The following is a 19,278-nucleotide window of genomic DNA, read 5'->3' as shown; positions in this document are numbered from 1 at the left end:
GACATGAGCACCATCGCCAAAGTTCTCTCTTACCCTTTTAGGTACCTGCTTGTGAGGGGAGGTCAGCTACAACTGTGGAAAATATCCCCCAAAACTACACATGCTGTATCCTTCTGTGCCTCTGTTATACCGCCCCCCCAACACTGCTTTCAATAATGCCAATCCCAAATTTGAGTGCCCTCCTCCTCGCCCTGGGGTTATGAAAGTAAGTAAATATATTGGAGGCACCCTGAATTTGTGTGCCATGCAAAACCCTTTGAATGCTTTTATTGGGTGTCACCCTATATTCTAGGTCCCATCCCATTTATTTGCCTCATCTGTGCCTGAGGGGGTCACTGCCTCATTGCCATCAATTACACTCTGCAATCACCCAATACATACTACTAACTGTTCTGTGTGTCTCCTTCCCTGTGCCCATCACCTTCCTAACACTTACTCAGTCCCCCTTCCCCACCTGTTACCCAGGCCCAGCCTTCGCTCTGAGACCCAAGCCACCCAGGCCAGGCTCTAAAGCCAACACCCCATGGGCACAGCCACGGGCCAAGTGAAATGAGGGTTGTCTCCACCTGGGGGCTTGGCTGCAGGGCATGGCCTTTGACCAGGAAGGATGGGAAAATGTTGACATTTCTCCCTGCTTTTCTGAGTTTGCATATGTGCATAATTCTACAGCACACACAGAAAGTGAATAAGTAATGAAGCATACGTTTTGCAGATGAAGGACTCACTTTTCCAATGCAAAACTATGCTAGAACACACACTCAAACTTTACACTAGAGTGCAAGAGTGTCCATGTTGCCATATGGCAGCTAAATATGCACAAGAAGTTAGAGAAACAAAAAAAACGTAATTCCTTACTAGCTATTGCATGTTTTTCCACTCTGCTTTTGACACAATCTATCAGAAACAAAAACAGCTGCGTTGCTGCATTGCACCTACTCTTAGTATAATGAAGACTTAAGGCCTGCTTTAGAGTTTGGTGAAGGGGTTACTTCATCACAACTGTGATGGATAGCCCGTCGGCCGAAATATAAACACCACCATTGTGACATAAATGAACTGCATTTTAAAACTTATTAATCATTAGTCTCCTTTGTTTATCGTCTTTGTGTTTTTAGATGATCCTGCATTGCTTTTGTGAAAATCCTTCTATTAGTTTTTCTGGAAGTTACAACTACACAGAAAGTGTTTACAGTATGTAGGAACCTAGTGCAAAATGTCCTCCTCCTTTTGTTGACAATGTACTTAAAGCGGTGCAGTTTTATCTCCTTCTACTCCCTGATGTGTCCTTTTCATATCTTCATGAACTATGTGGTTGGGGTGCAGAGCTCGCAGGTGCTTCCACATCCCACTTGTACCCCTGAGGTACTGGTAAGTTTGTCTCCTGTGCCACACCTAATTTCACAAGGACCATTTAAGTTTTTGGGCATGTATTTTTATTGCCGTATCTGGAAATGTAACGAATATCTAGACCTCTGATTCCCTTTAGGGCCTAGTCAGCTGTGCAACAGATGTGGGTGGCAGCATTATCACTTTCTCATCGTATGATGTTCCAGGTGTAAGAGGGCTGTCAAATGTTGTGCTAGGTGGCTGCAGGTCTGGAGTTTTGCCTGAGGGCCTCTTTTACTTGGATTGTCTGCACAACAATCTTCCTCTGCAATACATCAATTTGCTAACAATATTCAGGAAATTCCTTAATGTTTTTTCCGAAATGCTATAAGCTTATTTTTTTAATAGTGAGCCATGACTGGCCAATAAGATGGTTGTTTTCAATTTTTTTTGCTGTCCTGTTTGTCCTGTGGCACTCCCACAGGACCCATAGAAACAATGATTGAGTGTTTTGTTACTCACCTGAGGCTTTTATTTCCTTTCCTGTGTCCCTCTTTACTAAAAAAAACACCCAGAGATGTAAAAAAAAGTTTAGTGTACTAGGAAGAGGTCATTAATTCAAAATTTGAGCCTAAGGGTTTGCTGGCAGGGCCAAATAAATAAGAGATTGTGTCAGAAATTCTGCATTTTTTTAATGTCACTGTACTAAAAATGATACCGCAGCGTCAGTGACTCACAGTAAAACCACATCTGATTGGTTAATGTGACTCTATTCATGCAATTAACAGTAATTCCAGTCCAATTTCCTACATTAAGGATTTGGATAGCAGTTGGTTCACACCTTGTGCAATCTGTCCATATATTCTTTGGACTTGCTTCTTTTTAGAGGGTGATTACACAAGAAATATCTTTAAGAATGGCATCAGCAAGAGACTGCCCTTAACGTCAAGATCTTTAGGATCAACAGGAAGAAAGCAAAGCCCACTGACTCCATTATTTTGGACTTCTTCTCAATTCCACCGGGTCAGAAGAAGGTCTCCTCAAAGAAATTCACATGCAAAGTATGTAGCAAGGAGTTCAGGAGAGGAAAGGGAAAAAAAGTATGCCTTAAGAAGTTCCAGAATGCAGAAGCCTCTAAAAGCATGGCATTCCCTGCAGTTCAATGCAGCAAACAGAAGACGGGAAAAAGTCCAAGGTGCATCTGCATCTGGCAAGAGTGCTTCTGCGCCTGGCACTGCTCTACGGCACTTGGTGGCTCCTGGAGACACAATTCACCTGGCTATCCTTGCTTCCCAACAAGGAGTTGAACCATTCATACTCCCAACTTGATATATATTGCAGTCAGTGTTCCAAATAATATATCTCGGTGAGCAGACTGCTGGCTGCTAATGATAACCAGGTGATTGCCAGTGAAGCCACCTGCAACAAAATATATTTTTTTTACATCCAAGTTTTTACATACAATTTTGTTGTTATTTTTAGGTAATCCCCAAAAAACACACGCTCTAGAAAAAAATTAAAACATTCTTGTTAGAACCACCTCTGTTAGTTTAAAAATAGAAACAAAGTTTATGTAACTTCTCATGTCTGCCTGTAACTACGAAGTTTATTACTATGGACCTAGATTTGCAAAAAGAGGTTGCAATATAGGCCCAACTGTCTGCAAATTACCAAAAGGTTACTTCACAAAAAACAGGAGGTCATAATACTGGTTACCTCATCGGTATCAGGAGATGGATTACAAATTGCAACCAACTATAATTGGCTTCCATCATACAGAGGTGACCGGTTGGAGTCCCCAGACTATCATGTCTTTGATCACTTTGCCAAGGCCAGACCCTCTACCCAACCCCCACATGGTGACTGTGCACCGTATTTGTTGGCTGCAGAGCTTGACCAGGCTGCATGGCCTGAGCCCCTGAGGAGCAGCCAGGAACTGACCTAACTGCCACCACCTCCCCTCTGGATGGCAGCTAATCCCAACTGCACAAAAATGCTTTTCCTATAGAAATTGTGACCTAGTTATAACAGCTCTAGAATGTGTGATAGAATATCCCTGCCATTTGATATATAGGTAGCACCATCTTTCAGTAATAAGAGGATTCTGGAACAGAAACATGCACTTCTGAATAAGGATATGAAATATCCAGTGCACATCACTTTTTGTCAGAACATAAAGGAGCAATGATTTGTTGGGTTATTCTGAAATTGCCACAGTGAGATCAGATATCTGAAACGGAAACAGCCAAACAAAAATAAGCAGACTGGTATCATTATACATAACATCCCTTGACACAAAACATCCAACAAGTGTTAACCTGGAAGAGGAACTTAGTATTCATTTGAGATCATATAGAAAAATAGTAGCTATATAGCCTGATCTTTGAAACATTATTTTTGTCTAGCTGTTTCTGAGCACGTACCTGAAGTGAGTTTCCTTTTCTCCCCAAATTATGATTACTATGGTTGTATGTTTAAATTCTGAAGAATCAAGAATACAATTGTGTTTGCTTTAAGGAATAATGTTACTCTTATTGAAACAGTTTTATACATCATTATACATGAGGAATATACATTAATACCAATATTATTGATACCTTTCAGAAATTATGGTTCTAAATTGAGAGTTTTGAACAAAACACTCAATAGTGCCTTTATGTTTGATGTATTATGTTTGATAAAATACCATCCAGCGCTTGAATTTGGTAATGCTTAATACCTTATTTATGTGCAACACGCCTCCTTGCTTGGTTGGCAGTTCTGCATTGTCTTTCTTCCTTTTTTATTGGAATTAGTGATTTCCTGATAGAAAATGAAAAACCTCCTTAAGATACAAAACATTCACTAACTACTAACTTCAAGCCTTTGCATTTTTACAAAAGATGATATTTGAAAGAATGCCCTCATGTTGGAGTTTGTTTTCTCAAACCACTGTGGTGGAAATGTTTTTGTAAGAAATAAAATATTATTTTTTCTGTGTAAACATATCAGTCGTAACTGTTCTATGTCTAGCAATGGTCACATATGAGTATGTATTGCATCTGAGAAAGATCTTTGTGAAGACCAAAACATGTTACACCACCTATGACAGGAAAAAACCTCCTTAAGATACAAAACATTCACCAACTACTAACTTCAAGCCTTTTCATTTTTACAAAAGATGATATTTGAAAGTATGCCCTCATGTTGGAGTTTGTTTTCTCAAACCACTGTGTTGGAAATGTTTTTGTAAGAAATAAAATATATTTTTTTCTGTGTAAACATATCAGTTGTAACTGTTCTATGTCTAGCAATGGTCACATATGAGTATGTATTGCATCTGAGGAAGGTCTTTGTGTAGACCAAAACATGTTACACCACCTATGACAGGATATTTTTTTAATTTTGAAATGAAATAAATCTTAGAGGACACAAATCTGTGTGAAGGCACATCGGAACTTCCCCAAAAACAAAGGTAACAGATCTCGATATTAAACAGTGGTGGTCACCCCTATTAAGATATGGTTCAGCCACACTTTCCATTGAAAAGCCATGCTTTATAATATTTTTTCCTTGATTCCCTGGACTGATTTGCTACATATTTGGGTATCACTCTGCATAGTTAGCAATGGATGGGCATTCCAATGTTCATATAGATCCATGCAGAAGAAACAAGTTAAAGAGGGGTACAAATGATGCTTTCCCATTTTAGCTCCCATAACAAATTGTGTTTGCACCTACAGCCCACACTGCTGAATGGATGTATATGAAACTTGGCATGAAAGTAGAAATATATTGAGAAGGAGTGCTTTTGTTGGTTTGCGTAAATCTGTTCAGCATTTTTTTAAATGAGAGTTTTTTTTAAAAAAGCTGCCAGGTGGGCTTGAAAGGGTTAACACGCTGAATACCAGCGCCATTCAAAATTGTGAATCCTGAATCCAGACTTTCATGAGTTACGTTTTGAATATTTAACAAATGTATTTTGAAAAAAAAGTTTTTTCTGCCATCTTAAAACTCTTGAATTGATTCCAATTTGTAATTTTTTCACTGTGTAAAAAATATTTCCTCTCACCCCAAGGCAGTGCTTAGGAGTGCCCAGAAAAGTGGGAAACGCAAGACCCAAACCAGGAAAAACATACAGAGCATTTCACAACTCAAAATAACTCTGAAGCCGCTATTTTGGGCGCTGGATTTGACTTCAATTCTGGAGGCTTTGGAAACCATTCATGATCTGTGACTTTTGTGCAGTGGGAAAAATATGAAGAAAACGAGATTCACTGTAACCAGTGTATGACCACAGGGCACAAGTCATAAGGGTCTAGAGGCCTGGAAAACACAAGGCAGCTGGTAACAGGTTGGATGCAGTCCTTGTGTCCAACACTTGTTGTGCTTGGCCAAAGGCCATGTGCAACAGGGTTTTACTGAAGATAGGTGGTTGGGTGCACATTTCCAAATGCTGTGCACATGGGTGTTTGACTTATGGCATGGGTCAGGTGGAAGGTCATGGCAAAACAACCATCATTTCATGCCTCACATCTCCTGGTAGGTCAGTGCTTTTACTCAACTGCCAGACCAGTGGTTACATGTTCCTTACAACCGGCTTGCTAATGTAAGGCTCAATTATTAGAAACACTCTGGGAAATTTAGTCATCTAATTAATTTATTGCCCATGTGATACCAAAATTTAGCAGGCTGCTGGTGACTCATGGTGGTCTGTATACCTTCAACCAAAACATGTGCTCTGTCCAAAGTCAAAATAAACTACAACAGATTTGTCTCTGGCTGTATGCATGAGAGAAATTAAATACTAATAAAAATTGTACCTCATCATAATAATCAAAAATGAGAAAGTAAGATGCTAAATGTTCTTGATAAATATACACGAATCTACCATTACTTTGATTTCACACTTGTTCCTCATTGTATCCATATTATGCTGTTTCATTCTAACGTTGCACAATCTATGTGAGAGCATTTGTTGTATAGCATGGTAATATAATTGCAGCAACAGACTAGTCGATGATTATTTAATCACCTAAACTAATGCGTATAGTGCCAGTAATATCCTGATAGTATGTCTGATTTAACACACTTGAAATGTGGAACTGTCTAATTTCTACTTATACTGATATTTCAACAGTATGTTGCTATTTCTGTTTTGACCCAGTGGACTCTAGTGTCCTGCTTGTATGAACATGTCCCTCTACTAAAATTAAATTTGACAAATCACACTAGAACAAACATGACATTCTGTTATGGGTCATACAGTACTAGGAGGAAAGAAGTGACCTGTGAACTAACTTACTGTAAAGTGCTCAAAGCTTAATCATATCTCAATATTGTCCAAAGTGTTAATAATTTTTGGCGTTATTGATGTACCTCAAAGTGCACAATGAATTTCTCATCATAGTTCAGTCCTAATGGCACTTAGGTTTCTAGTGAAATGATATATTTGAATTCCAACTGTCGGAGTTACAAAGTATCACTTCTGATGGCGTTCCCTACTGTATCTGTGCCAAAATATGTCAGCATGTCGGCATTTCCCAGGAGCTCCCTGTGGACGTTCCTCACCACCAGAAACCTAAAATCTATATTTTATATTTCTCATTTCTGCTAAGGGATCCTTTCTTTTCCAGGTTCAAGCATACTGCCTATACATCGTTCTGGGACATTTTATTATGCATACTTTGTATTGTCTCCTACATGTGATGAAACCATTGATAGTTTTCTTCCTTTTTTCATATAGTACAGAAAAAAACTATTTTCTTTCTCACTTTTAGTGCAGGCATTTTGCCTTGTGCAAGGTAGCAATCCCTTTAGTCTTGTTGAGCAGTCTGGAATTTGGGCCCTTTTGAGAAAACTATGTATGAGTTCACCCTTTAGGGACACTGATTCTCTGTATGTGATGTCTGCTTTATTGCCAATGAGTTTTCAGTGCCTTAAGTGTCTGGAGAATTGTTCAATGTTTATTGATGATATTGGTGACAACCTTAGATTCCAAACAGAAATCCATTATAAAGAGTAGTAGTTTATTCACATTTTGTTTTTTAAAGAGCAGATGTTTTTTTCACTTACTTGTCATCAATAAGGATTCTGAATACCCTTTATTTATGAATCTGTTGTGCCTTGGTCTCTTTATTCTCTGCAATCCATGTTAGTAATACATTTTATTCTTTTATCGATTAGTTCTCCGTATGGGATTCAGCATTTAAGGCTAGAAGGATGTGAGTTTGTTGCATAGAGTATGCTGTTTCGTGCTGTGGCCTTTCAAAATAGATGTTTACAGAGCTTTTTTTTTCTACTTTAATCACACATCTAAGAAATGGATGCTTTTGCTGTCACGATGTCCTGTAAATGTCAAATTCAGGTTGTTTTATTGCTGTATTTAATAAGATGATATACATCTTGTTTGCTTTCTGACCAAATGAGAAAAAGAGCTTCTGTGTATTGGTGCCATGTTGCCACACACTTAGTGCAATTCTCATACTGGTCCATCTAGATAACTTTCTCGGACCACTATCACATGAAGAGGTTGGCATAGTTGGAAACTAACCTTGTGCCCATTGCAGTCCTCCATATTTGCCTGTATTGTTGGCTCTGAAATAAAAAAATTATGTTTTCTAGGTAATACTTCAGTGTATCCTGCATCCTTCTGTTGTGATGCAGATAATGAAATGGTCTGTGACTAGGAAACTATTCAGATGCTGTTATTTTATCTTGGTGATTGATGTCTGTAAACAGAGCAGTGACATATAATGTTATCATGCGATAATTTGTTTGCCAAGGGATGTCATAGCTTTTGAGGATAAAGTCTGCACTTTTTTATATGTATGACGGTAGTGTGGGGGCAAGTAGTTGCAGAAAGTGGTTCATAGATTCGGAGCTGGTCACCAAAATCCAGCAATGGATAAAGCTATCAGATGACCTCGTAGTTTGGTTAGGTTTTTGTGGATTTTAGCAATCAAATAAATGGTTGGAGTTGTCTTTTGAAATAACTGGCTTCACCATCATTCAGCCCTTGTTCTTGCCAGTCAAGGAGTTTCTTGTGATATTATCTAATAGCTTCTGTACGTTCCTCAGTTGTGTACAGTTGGTAGTGTTCCAAGTTGCAAAGCTGGTAGTAAGCTTCTTATTCATACATTTTTCTTGTCAAGAGTACAGTATTTACTTCCCTGTCTAATAGTTTTATAATGAATTTGCTAACATTACACAACGGATTTATACCATTGTGTCTCTGTTTCGGTTTGTCTGTCCAATGCCTATCATGTTTCCTTCTTGTTTAAAGTACTTGAATTTACTGCCTTGAAATATTTAGATTGCAAGTATTATCTTTTTGCGAGGGGGTCCACTGTGTTTTCCTTGGCATACAGTGTTTGAGTTAAGGTTAAAGGTTCTGTGACCGTGTCATTCTCTTGGGCTAATAATACATCCAATGTCACCAATATTTGAATGGTCTCTAAGTCTTTCACTTGTAATACTTCTTGCAGTTCTTGTGTTTTGCCTCATTCACTGGATTTTCTTGAAAGCTTGCAAATAGTTTTGCCAAATTCAGCTTTTTGATGAATATACAGGCTTACATGTAGTCGAAGTAAAGTCCTGGACAAAGAGTAAGACCTCATTTTAATACTTCTTCTCTGGTCAAAAGATGGTCTTGTAGATTTACTATATTCTTTTTTTCATATTTGCAAAACAGGGTTTTGGTTATTATTTCTTTGTATTGCTGATTTATGCCCCTCCTTTGTCTCCCCTTTCTTTGCTACTTTTCCTTCATCTTGTTTGATTTCCCCAAATGGGTTTCATTGTCATAAATTTGCCATAACCTTTAGCTGTCGTCTCGTCCCCTTCGTTCAGTTTGGTTTTATTTTTCATTAGCCTGAATTCATCTAAAAATGTGCCACATTGGGCTTCTAGTTCTTCTTTCAGTATTGTGCTGGCCTCTGATATTTCTAAGTTGGTGCTTAGGTCAATGCTTGAGCCTGCTGTGGCCCTCTCTTGCCTTTTGATATATATGTTTGCAATCTCTTTTCTTAGTATATCAAATCTTCTTGCAAAGGTAAATACTTGTCCCAGGTTGTTGTCTTGCTCATCTCTTTGAACTTTATGCTGTTGTTTTCTTTATCTCTCATGTATATTGCTTTATTTGCTCATCATTTCCATTTTAAATAATATATATTCTTGGTCTGCTTCCTCAATAATTTCTTAATTAATTATTTTGATAGTTTTAAAGAGTACTCTTCTATTCAATATGCCAACTTTTATTAATATTTCCATCAAACAAAAAAGAAACATGTAGTTGTCCTTATTACTCAGTCTTCCAGTAGTATAAGGTGCTATTTATTACCATTATTTTGAGAGAGGAAATTAATCACGGTCAAATCAAGGCTTCACCTCTTGTGATTCAAGGACCCCTCACCACATTTGACAATTTAATAAATATCATATTACACACTTTGCATATGCATGTTACTAAGAAAGCTTCAGCTATTATGAACCATTAACTTAAATTGTTTTCAGTTTCTCTTGATGCTAATAAGTTAGTCAAAAATTGAGAAATGCATAATATGTAAATCTCTATACCGTTTCAAAAACATATGTGTGCGATGCATATAATCATTAACTTGTTTAATCGTAGGCGTAGCTATCAATTGTACTGTACGTGCAGTGGCACGGGGACCCATGGACTGCATGGCCTGTGCATCGCATGTATAGTCGTTTCTTACTACACAGCAGGTGCCAGGGACCATTTTCCATGTTTGCATTAGATCCCATGGCACCCTCGCAACATCATAGTGTTTAATGGGAAGATTGTACCATTTGTTACCCGCTAGTCTGCCCCTTGACCCTGCCAAAAGGTTCCCTCGCCAAGTAATAATGTGAGGGAGCTTGACCTGCACCCCTGGCCACTATCGCTGACGTCACCCGCCCCCACCCTTTCTTTGCAGCTTGTGAATACATCATTGCCTGTCCTGCACACTGCTGTTTGTCTAGGGCAGCCCTCCCTTGGTTCAGACATTCCACAACTTTATGTACCAAGGGCATTACCTCATCGAACCGCTTCAGCTCAGCATGGCTGGAGAGGGGCAGGGTGCGGTGGACTCTGTGTGGGGCTGCTGCTGAGACATGGCACTGGGGGAGCAACAACTGAAAGCAATGAAAAGGCAGCCGGAGAACAGGACATTCTCCGACGTGCACTGCGGCACTCAGGTTTACAGAGCAAGAAAGCTCCCTGGCCGCCCGTCACGTGCTTGGAGAGTACGTGACAGTCCTCCAAACACCAGCGTGCAGCACTGGCTCCTGACTGGCAGTGGAATAATGAGCTCGGGACTGGGCAAGTGTGACGCATTTTCCAAAAAGGATTCCAGGAAATGGCATATTTATGCGTTTGGAGCAAATCTGGGTCTGAAGGCAGGAATAAATATGTTGTTGTTTGACTGCGTCTGTTGCGCTCCTACTTGGGCCACTGCAATTATGCGCAGTGTGAAAGGCTGAGTTAGATGGCAGGGTTGACTAAAATATATGGCAAGGTAGAATAAATTATGCAGCGCATCTTTTCTTTAACATAACATCGCAGCTGAACAATAAAGTGGATTTCATATTTATCAGTAATGCTCCTCAATATGAGGCAGGTATTTTAAGATTAGGGACTTGGGACTATAAAAAAGAGATGCAAGGAACATGAGATTCTTCTAAAGTCTGAGGGTCCTTTGGGTAAAAAACTGCAGTGCTGAAAACAGTTAATGTGATGTGAACATGTACTTGTGTTAGTGAAAAGAGGTAATAAGAATTACTTTAAAATCATGTTGACTAAAGTCCTTCCTTCTGTCTATCAACTGTGGGTTTGTACTCTGCATGGACAGCGTTACAACCGCCTTACATTATACATAACCATCTGAAAGGGGCCCAATAAACCTTCACAAAGTGTCCTGTGCAATAATTTTCATAACTTTTGCTCCCTTTGAGCTACGTTATTGTTAAAAACCTGCAGCAGCAAACTAGACATGAGCTGATGAGTTATGTAGTGAGTGCTGTGAATTCCTGTATAGCTGGAAAATGCCACTGCTGCGGAGTCAGGCTTGTCCAGTGCCCCTATTTCTGATGTGCCAATTGCAAATAAATGTGGCCCAAAATATGTGATGTTTGTGCAAACATACTACATGAATTAATACACATTCTTTTTAATATTACGGTTCAAATGTCAAATCCCATGATATTGCTATATCACAGTCTTAATCTTGTGAGAAGGCACTTTTAGTACCTCATACATCGTACTTTCCAATCGGTTTACAGAAGGAAAACAACTGTGCAAATACAAGGCGAAATCAATGAGATTGTTTCACCCTATATTGATTTAATCCCTTGTGTCCATCGTCTGAGTAGGATAGAAACTAAGTCTGGGCACCAAAATAAAAGTAGTCCCCAATAGTGAATTAGATATCTAAAAAAGTTGCCCACATTTGCAAATTGGGGCACTTTTGAACTTGGAATGACACTTTATATAAATGTTTTGCAAGGTACGGTAGACTGCACGCATTTGTGCTTGTTTTAGGCGTTGTTTGTTTTAATATCAGGGAAATCAACAGTAAAAACCGCCCAGCAGAACATAAAACAGGCTCACAAGCGACTAAAAAAGGCCCATACATTGACCTGTCAGACGAGCCTATCGGGCATTGCCTGATTGCCCTATAGGCCAGTCCACCCCTGCAAGTGTCTTGGTTCTGGTAACATGTCATTTTTTGTAACCATTACCCATGAAAAAAACTGATTAAACCATACATGCAGATGCCCAGATATTACTACCCGTGAAAAAAACAGATTAAACCATACATGCAGTTGTCCAGATATTAATATACTAGTAACATATTTGTTTTCTTTACCATTAACACTAGCTACTATATGTAATTACAGATGCTTAAAACATAGGCAAAAAATAATACTGATGAGTTGTGTAGCTTGGGTTATTTGCATGGGAATAAGTGCAGAGACTGTGTTTTACTGCACCAAAACCTGCATGACCTGGTAAATATCGGACCTTTCCCTAGTTGTTACATTCTAGCAGGTGTGACCTGCTGAAATATCAGGAAGGGTGTGATAAACATTGCAACACTTGTAATTGTCATTCTTGCATATTTATTTGTTTGCTCTGGGACCACAATTTAATGGGTCATTTTTCAATCAGGTCCCCGGTAATTACCAAATGCGATAAACATCGCCAACTTTGTATTGTGATCCTTGCGCAAACACACAATGTAATGCACCACTTGAAATCAGACCTTGGGTCTTGACACAGCTCGCTGCAGCAGACACATTAACTTAGTAAAATAAGCTCAAACAGATCCACAAAAGGAAGCGCGCTCTGCTCGTCGGTGCCGGCATCCGGGAAGGACCTATTCCCGTAAATCATTATACCAGTTTAACACTGAGGATAAAAATGCCGCACTCACGGGATTGTGATGAATCCACTTTTATTTTCAATAACGAAACATCCCACCACCTAACACCTATGCGTTTCGACCTTCACGGTCTTGGTCACGGTGACTTAGTAAGCCAGGGGCGTTAACGAAGGCCCCAACGGCCCCTGCATCTATAGGGGGTGCTAGGTTTACCCATACTGGAAGGGGCCCCTTCAGCCCCTACTGATGTGAGTGTGGAGGGTCCCTTCAGCATATCTTACAGGGGGACCCCCTCACAATTTGTTGCACCGCTGTGGTAAACTACAGGCTAGAGCAGTGGGCTGGGTGACGTCAGTAGGCAGGGCCGGCTCTAGGGTGTAGTGTGGGCCCCAATCATGCACCATGTGAGTGATGTTGGGCGAAATATTTTATTAACATACACGTTGCTCACTGCTCAGCAAAAGACCTCACCTATTCCTTCCGCTCTGCTTTTTTAACCCTCCGACACGTCATCCTGGGCTGGTCCCACCGGGGAGTAAAGTACAGGGGGGGTCTAAGCCTTCCCCATGTGAACCTGACTGGAGATGGGGGTGCCCACTGCCGACAAAACTACATCCCTCCTCCCCTTTCAAAAGGAAACAAACGAAAACTTAGGCGAACATTACCTAACCCATAACCTATAACAAAACACATTGTCGCAAAACGGATAACAAGGTTCATGGCACTACAAAGTCAGCATGCCGCCTGGAGAGGTCAGGATTTGACCTCAGATGGTAGGGTCCAGTCCCGGCTCACCCAGAAGAGATATCAGCAGCTCTGTCTTGACAGGGACCTGGGCAACTGGTATGCTAGATGTCGACCCTTCTGGGGTGGCTAACGGCCCTGCCAGACTTGGGGCTTCCAGAATACAACCCCTGGCAGTGGCGTTGTTCCCAGAGGGACTTGCTGCAAGGGAGTCACCCCAAGGGTCATCACTTGGTAGCAGCACTTTGGGCTCCTCCACTGAATTGCTGGCTGGTAGTCTTTTGAACATTGATACATTCCTCATGACGATCTCACCATTCCTCTCCTCTGTCACCATAGTACCTTTCACCCTGGTGACCGTCCATGAGTCCGTTTTGAAGGGCAATCTGAACTTGCCTCCTGGGTGGCGGTCCTTCAGAAGCACAAGATCACCTCTCTCGATGACACTCTGTTTTGCTCTTCACTTTTTTGAGGTGTAGTAGTGGCTTCCGAGCTATTCACTTGAAGGGGTTGTGCAGCCCATGTGGGATGATGGGGTATCGAGTCAGTCAGTGCAGGAAGTTGTAGATGGCTCGTTCCACACTGCACTCTTCTGCCTTCGGCCACTGCCACTGGATCATCTTGGAGAGCGTTTTGACTAACTGCTCCACTTCCGCATTGGCTTGGGGCCACCAGGGTGTCACTAACTGATGTTTGACGTTCTGGGTCTGAAGGAATTCGGCCCACTCATGGCCGCGGAATAGGGGCCCATTGTCTATATGAATCTCACCGAACAGGCCATGGGTGGCCATCATTTTCTCCACTTTCGGGATAACATCGGCTGCTGCAGTTGTCCTGACGAACTCCACTTCTGGGTAGCGTGAGTAGTTGTCCACGACTACTAGCATGTATGATCCGTCTGGGAGGCTCCCAAAATCGGCACTAGTACGCTGCCACGGAGCTGTGGGACCACCTTCAGTGATGACTGGGGATGGTGGATTGGCCTTACTGTTTGCTTGGCAGATTGTGCAACTCCTCACTGCCTCCTCTACTTGTTGGTCAAGGCCAGGGAACCACACCTTGCTCCGAAGTCTGCTTTTGGATTTTACAATCCCTTGGTGGTTTCCATGGGCAAGCACCATGGCTCGAGATCTCATACTAGCAGGAAGGACCAGCCAAGGACCTTTTAGGAGGCAGCCATCTTCGCTGATGGAGAGCTCTTGGCGGGCATGGTAAAGGGCCAAAAGCGTGGACCTGGCTTCTGGGGTGTGGAAACTCGCCTGGTGTTGCAGCTCCTGCCAGTCATCGGACTGGAGGGCATCAACAGCTAGCTGTAGACAGTTGTCTAAGGATGTTGCTTCTGTCACTTCGGTGAGGGGTATAGGAAATGTACAGCTCGATCTACAATAAGTTGAATGTATTCTTTAGTGTCTCTTGCCACCGGGGTCTCTTGAGGTGTGGCATGAATGGCTTCCCATATAGATACAGGTGGAAGTGCCTGCAGCCTCAGTGTATTGCTATTTCCTCCCTTTCGATCTGCGAGTATTGCTGTTCGGTTGGTCTCAAGGTTCTGCTGGCATAGGCTAAGGGTGACCACTCGTTATTGTCTTGTTCTGAGTGAGTACTGCGCCAAGTCCGATGGGGCCGGCATCAACGACCAACTGCGACTCTTGTTGCGGATCAAAGAATACCAGGGTGGAGCTGGCTGAGAGGGCTTGTTTGGTGTTATGAAATGGTTGTTCTTGGTCCTCCTCCCACACCCACAGACTGTTGGCTTTGGTCAGGTCTTGCAGCGGGCCCGTTAGACCCGCTAGATTTTTCATGAACCTTCCGCAGAAGTTGTGCATGCCTAGAAAGCTTTGCACCCACGATACGGGGGTTGGGGCTGGAGCTTCTTGGATGTCTTTTACCTTGGTGGGGTCAGGCCCGATCCCAGTCTCACAACTCTGTATTCGAAGAAGCTGATGTCATTCCTTAAGAACTCACAGTTGCCTCTGTGGAGTGTCAGCCTGCAGGTTCTTAGCTTGGTGAAAACGATCCACAGGCAGGCGAGGTGGTCTTGTAAAGTGGCTGCGTGCACCAGAATGTCATCACTGACATTTAGTACTCCCGGTATATCCTGTAAAATTTCCCAGATGGTGTGTTGGAAGATTTCGGCTGCACTGGATATACCGAAGTTCAAACAAGTGTATCTCCATAGGCCAGTATGTGTGGAGATGGTGGTGATTGGTTGGGAGTCTGGGTGCAGCAGGATTTGATGATAGCCCAACCGCAGGTCCATCTTTGAGAACCACTTCCTGCCAGCCAGTTCACTGATTATGTGGTTGATCGTTGGGGGTGGATGCCTCTCCCGCTTGATAACCTTGTTTGGTACCCTCATGTCTATGCAGATGCGCACTGCGTCAGGCTGTTTCAGTTTCTTGGTGACCACTATCGGGGATACCGACGGGGTCGGTCCTGATACCCTTTCGATGACTCCAGCTTCCTCTAGAACTTGGAGTTCTCGCTCTACTTTCGAGCGTAAGTGGAAGGTAATTTTCTGGTGGCTCAGTGCAACTGGAGTGACAGATTAATCCACGTTGAGCTGGAGCGGGGGACCTCGCAGACATCCGATGCCTTCGAAGAGAGAGGCAATCTCTTGAATAAGGTTTTCCAGGTCACCAAGGTGGATGCTGAAAGCAAACTGGATGAGACTTAGCCTTTGTGCAGTTTGGCAACCTAGCCAGAACTCAGATCTTTCTTGCGACACATATATTTTGATGGTCGTGCTGGCAGCTTTGTGGGAAACATTGGCGTGAATACATCAGCAATCTGTAGCGGTTTGGTGTTCTCAAAGGCGTACACTTGCACTCCAGTTGGTCGAAGGCTGGGGGGTTCTGGCAGGTGTCTGAAAGCCGTAGCAGCCATGAGATTGATGGATGCTCCTGTGTTGACTAGAGCTGACACAGGTTGTCCATATAGCTATACCTGGCGTGTAGGCAGCTTTCATTGATGGGCACTGGCCGAGCTCACGGTCCTTACCAGATGGACTTTTTCCAGATCATCGTCCATGTAGTCATCTGAGGATGCCGTGAAAGGGGAAGTGATGACTTTTACCGGCTTTTTGAGGCCAGATGGTCCTGCTCGGGGTGTTGAGCGGCATACCTTTCCAAAGTGATTTGCCTTCCCACAAGTGCTGCATGTCTTACCCTTTGCGGGGCATTCTTCTAGGTGCGCTAGGGGGCCTCCGCACCACCTGCAGGGACGGTTCTTTTGTTCTGGCCTGGGTCGTTCACCTTTTTGTTTGGCGGGTTCCCTGAGGATGGCGTTGGCTGGTACTTGCTCCATATGTACCGCTCGGGCTTTCGACAACTCTTTCGACTGCCCTAGGGCTAGGATGTCCCTCATGCTCATGTTGGGCTGTTGGAGGATTTGCTTGCGCAGCTTGGAGGAACCGCATCCTTGGATGAATTGAGCCCTCACTTCATCCTCTTCATCCAACAGCGTGCAGGTGCTGGTCAGTTCCCTCAATCTGGTGTAGAAGACGTCCACTGATTTATCCTGCTTTTGGCGGGCTTGCCAGAGCAGGAACCTTTTGTAGACGGGAATGGCAAAAGGCTCAAAGTGTGCTGTGATTGCATCTCTCAGCATGGTGTAAGTGCGTGGTGCTGCTTCAACTACGGCCTTGGCGATTTTGTGTATGTCTTCACTCCCTAGGTGAAGGAGTAATGGGCGTCTCCTTCCTTCTGCCGCCCCAATGGCCTCAAAATAGGTTTTGATGCGTTCAACCCAGGCACTTCAGAGCACAGCTTGGGTGGGGGGGGCACCTGTTACCGCAAACGTTTCTATGGCTGGTATGCTGGCCATTCTGGAGGCTGTCGTTTAGCCTGGTATTGTGTGCATGGGGTTAAGTATTGCACAGTATTCAGTGTGGTGAGGGTAGGCCTTTCACTTCAGTTCCCTTTGTAGTATATTCTCCTTTTCCTTGTTTATTTTCTTTTTTTTGTGGTGAATCTGCTAATGAGAGAGTGCAGGGTAGTTTTCTCACCTCGGAAGCGGAAGCTGGGGTTTCAGGGCGTGGCGTGTAGTCAGACTGATGTGGCACCACGTGGAGACAACAAGCCTATGACGAGTGACTGCCCATGTACAGGCTGCTTACCAGAGTCCTCGAAATGCGGTCAATGGGCAGAGGAATCCCAGGTGGCAGAGGCCGCTGGTCGTCGCATGCTCTGTGCGCATGTCGGCAGCTGAACAGCCAAAGACTTCAGGCTGGGTGGGAGTCAGTTGTCGAACAGGTATGGTGTGTATGAGAGCACGCGCCCACCCCTCGTCGCCAGTGTAGTGTGGGCCCCAATCATGCACAACGCGAGTGATGTTAGGCGAAATATTTTTTTAACATACACGTCGCTCACTGCCCAGCAAAAGACCCCGCCTATTCCTCCCACTCTGCTTTTTGACCCCTCCCCACCCGACACGTCATCCTGGGCCGGTCCCACCGAGGAGTAAATTACAGGGGCGTCTAAGCCTTTCCCACTGTGGTGGCGCCCACCGCTGACGACACTACAAAGGGCAGTGCGACCGGTGCCACTGCACCGGGTGCTGACTTCGGGTGGGGGCACTGTTTTTGCAAGCATATTATGATTTTAAAAGCACCTGCTGCAGTGTTCTTTGCCTCCAGCAACTTTCAGGAAACAATAAAAATGTCAAGATAACTCTGGTGAATAATGTTCTGCCTGGAGAGAGATCAACGTTTTGAGGGGCACTTTTAAAGTGTGGTAGTGAGGCAACCCCTGGTGGAGGTGGTCATTAGGGTTGGTGCGGCAACAAACATTGTCGCACAGAGCGGCACCAGCGCTAAGACTGGCCCTTTCTGTGGAGTCCAAGCACCAGGCACCAAGGGATAGGAAGAACTCCAGGGCACCAGCGATGATAGTGAGACGCCCTTCTTCCAAGACACTGGACATGCTGTTGTAGCTGCTGATGGCAAGCTTTCCACTCATGGCTGCACCGCACTCAAACGTAGCACTGATGCAAACCAGCTTTCAAAGCGAGAGCTAGAAAAGGGAGCGAGTTTACAAATGAAATGTGAGGTGTCTTCAAAAAGAGTCCGCCTCCTAAAAGGCAAGATAGTCTCCCCTTGATGGCTCAAACACCACCACTGTCGTACCTCCCATTCAAAGGCGACCACGGCTTGGCAGGAAATTACCTATACACTACATTAAATGAATACATTATATAAATTAGGTGGGAGGACGTCTCCACGCAGCTTCATGCCAGCGCCTAGAAGCCGTTTACAGCGTGTGTCGCTATATTAGGAATGCCAAAGTCACGCAAGGGTGAAGATGTCGTCGGCATTCGCATTGACACAGCCGCCGGCAAAAATGAGTGTTTCTGTTTGCGAATACCGAGTGGGGTCTGTACTGTACTTAATTCACTTAACAAAGCAAAGACCACACGAACCACCAACTGGCGCTTCAATTGCTCCACAGGTGCTAGAGACGAGCAGTGATTTGTGGCACGTGGGTATGCGGTGGGGGGGGGGCATGCCTCTGCATTGTAGCGCTGCTGTGTGTTTGATGGACTTGTTTGCGCGCTGCAGTGCGACGCTGCACTGGCGGGCAAGTGCTGTGTTGATGCACCCTGCGATTGTGCTGTTGTGCACCGGTGCAGTGTTCGTTCAGTGCTCTGCACTCCTGCCAATATGTCGCTGCAGCTATCCTGTCAGGCGATTGAAGCTCTCCTGCTCTGTGGTTTTCTTTGCTATTGGCTAAAAGCTGATGTCGTGTCTTGCTACTGTGAGGTAGTGCGGACTGTTGTGGAACCATGACGCATTGGTGAGCTACTGAGATTATGGGCCATATGTACGAACACATTTTCCCAT

The sequence above is a fragment of the Pleurodeles waltl genome, chromosome 6 (assembly GCF_031143425.1).
Source record: "Pleurodeles waltl isolate 20211129_DDA chromosome 6, aPleWal1.hap1.20221129, whole genome shotgun sequence".
NCBI classification, from domain to species: Eukaryota; Metazoa; Chordata; class Amphibia; order Caudata; family Salamandridae; genus Pleurodeles; species Pleurodeles waltl.
This window is presented reverse-complemented; position numbering follows the sequence as displayed.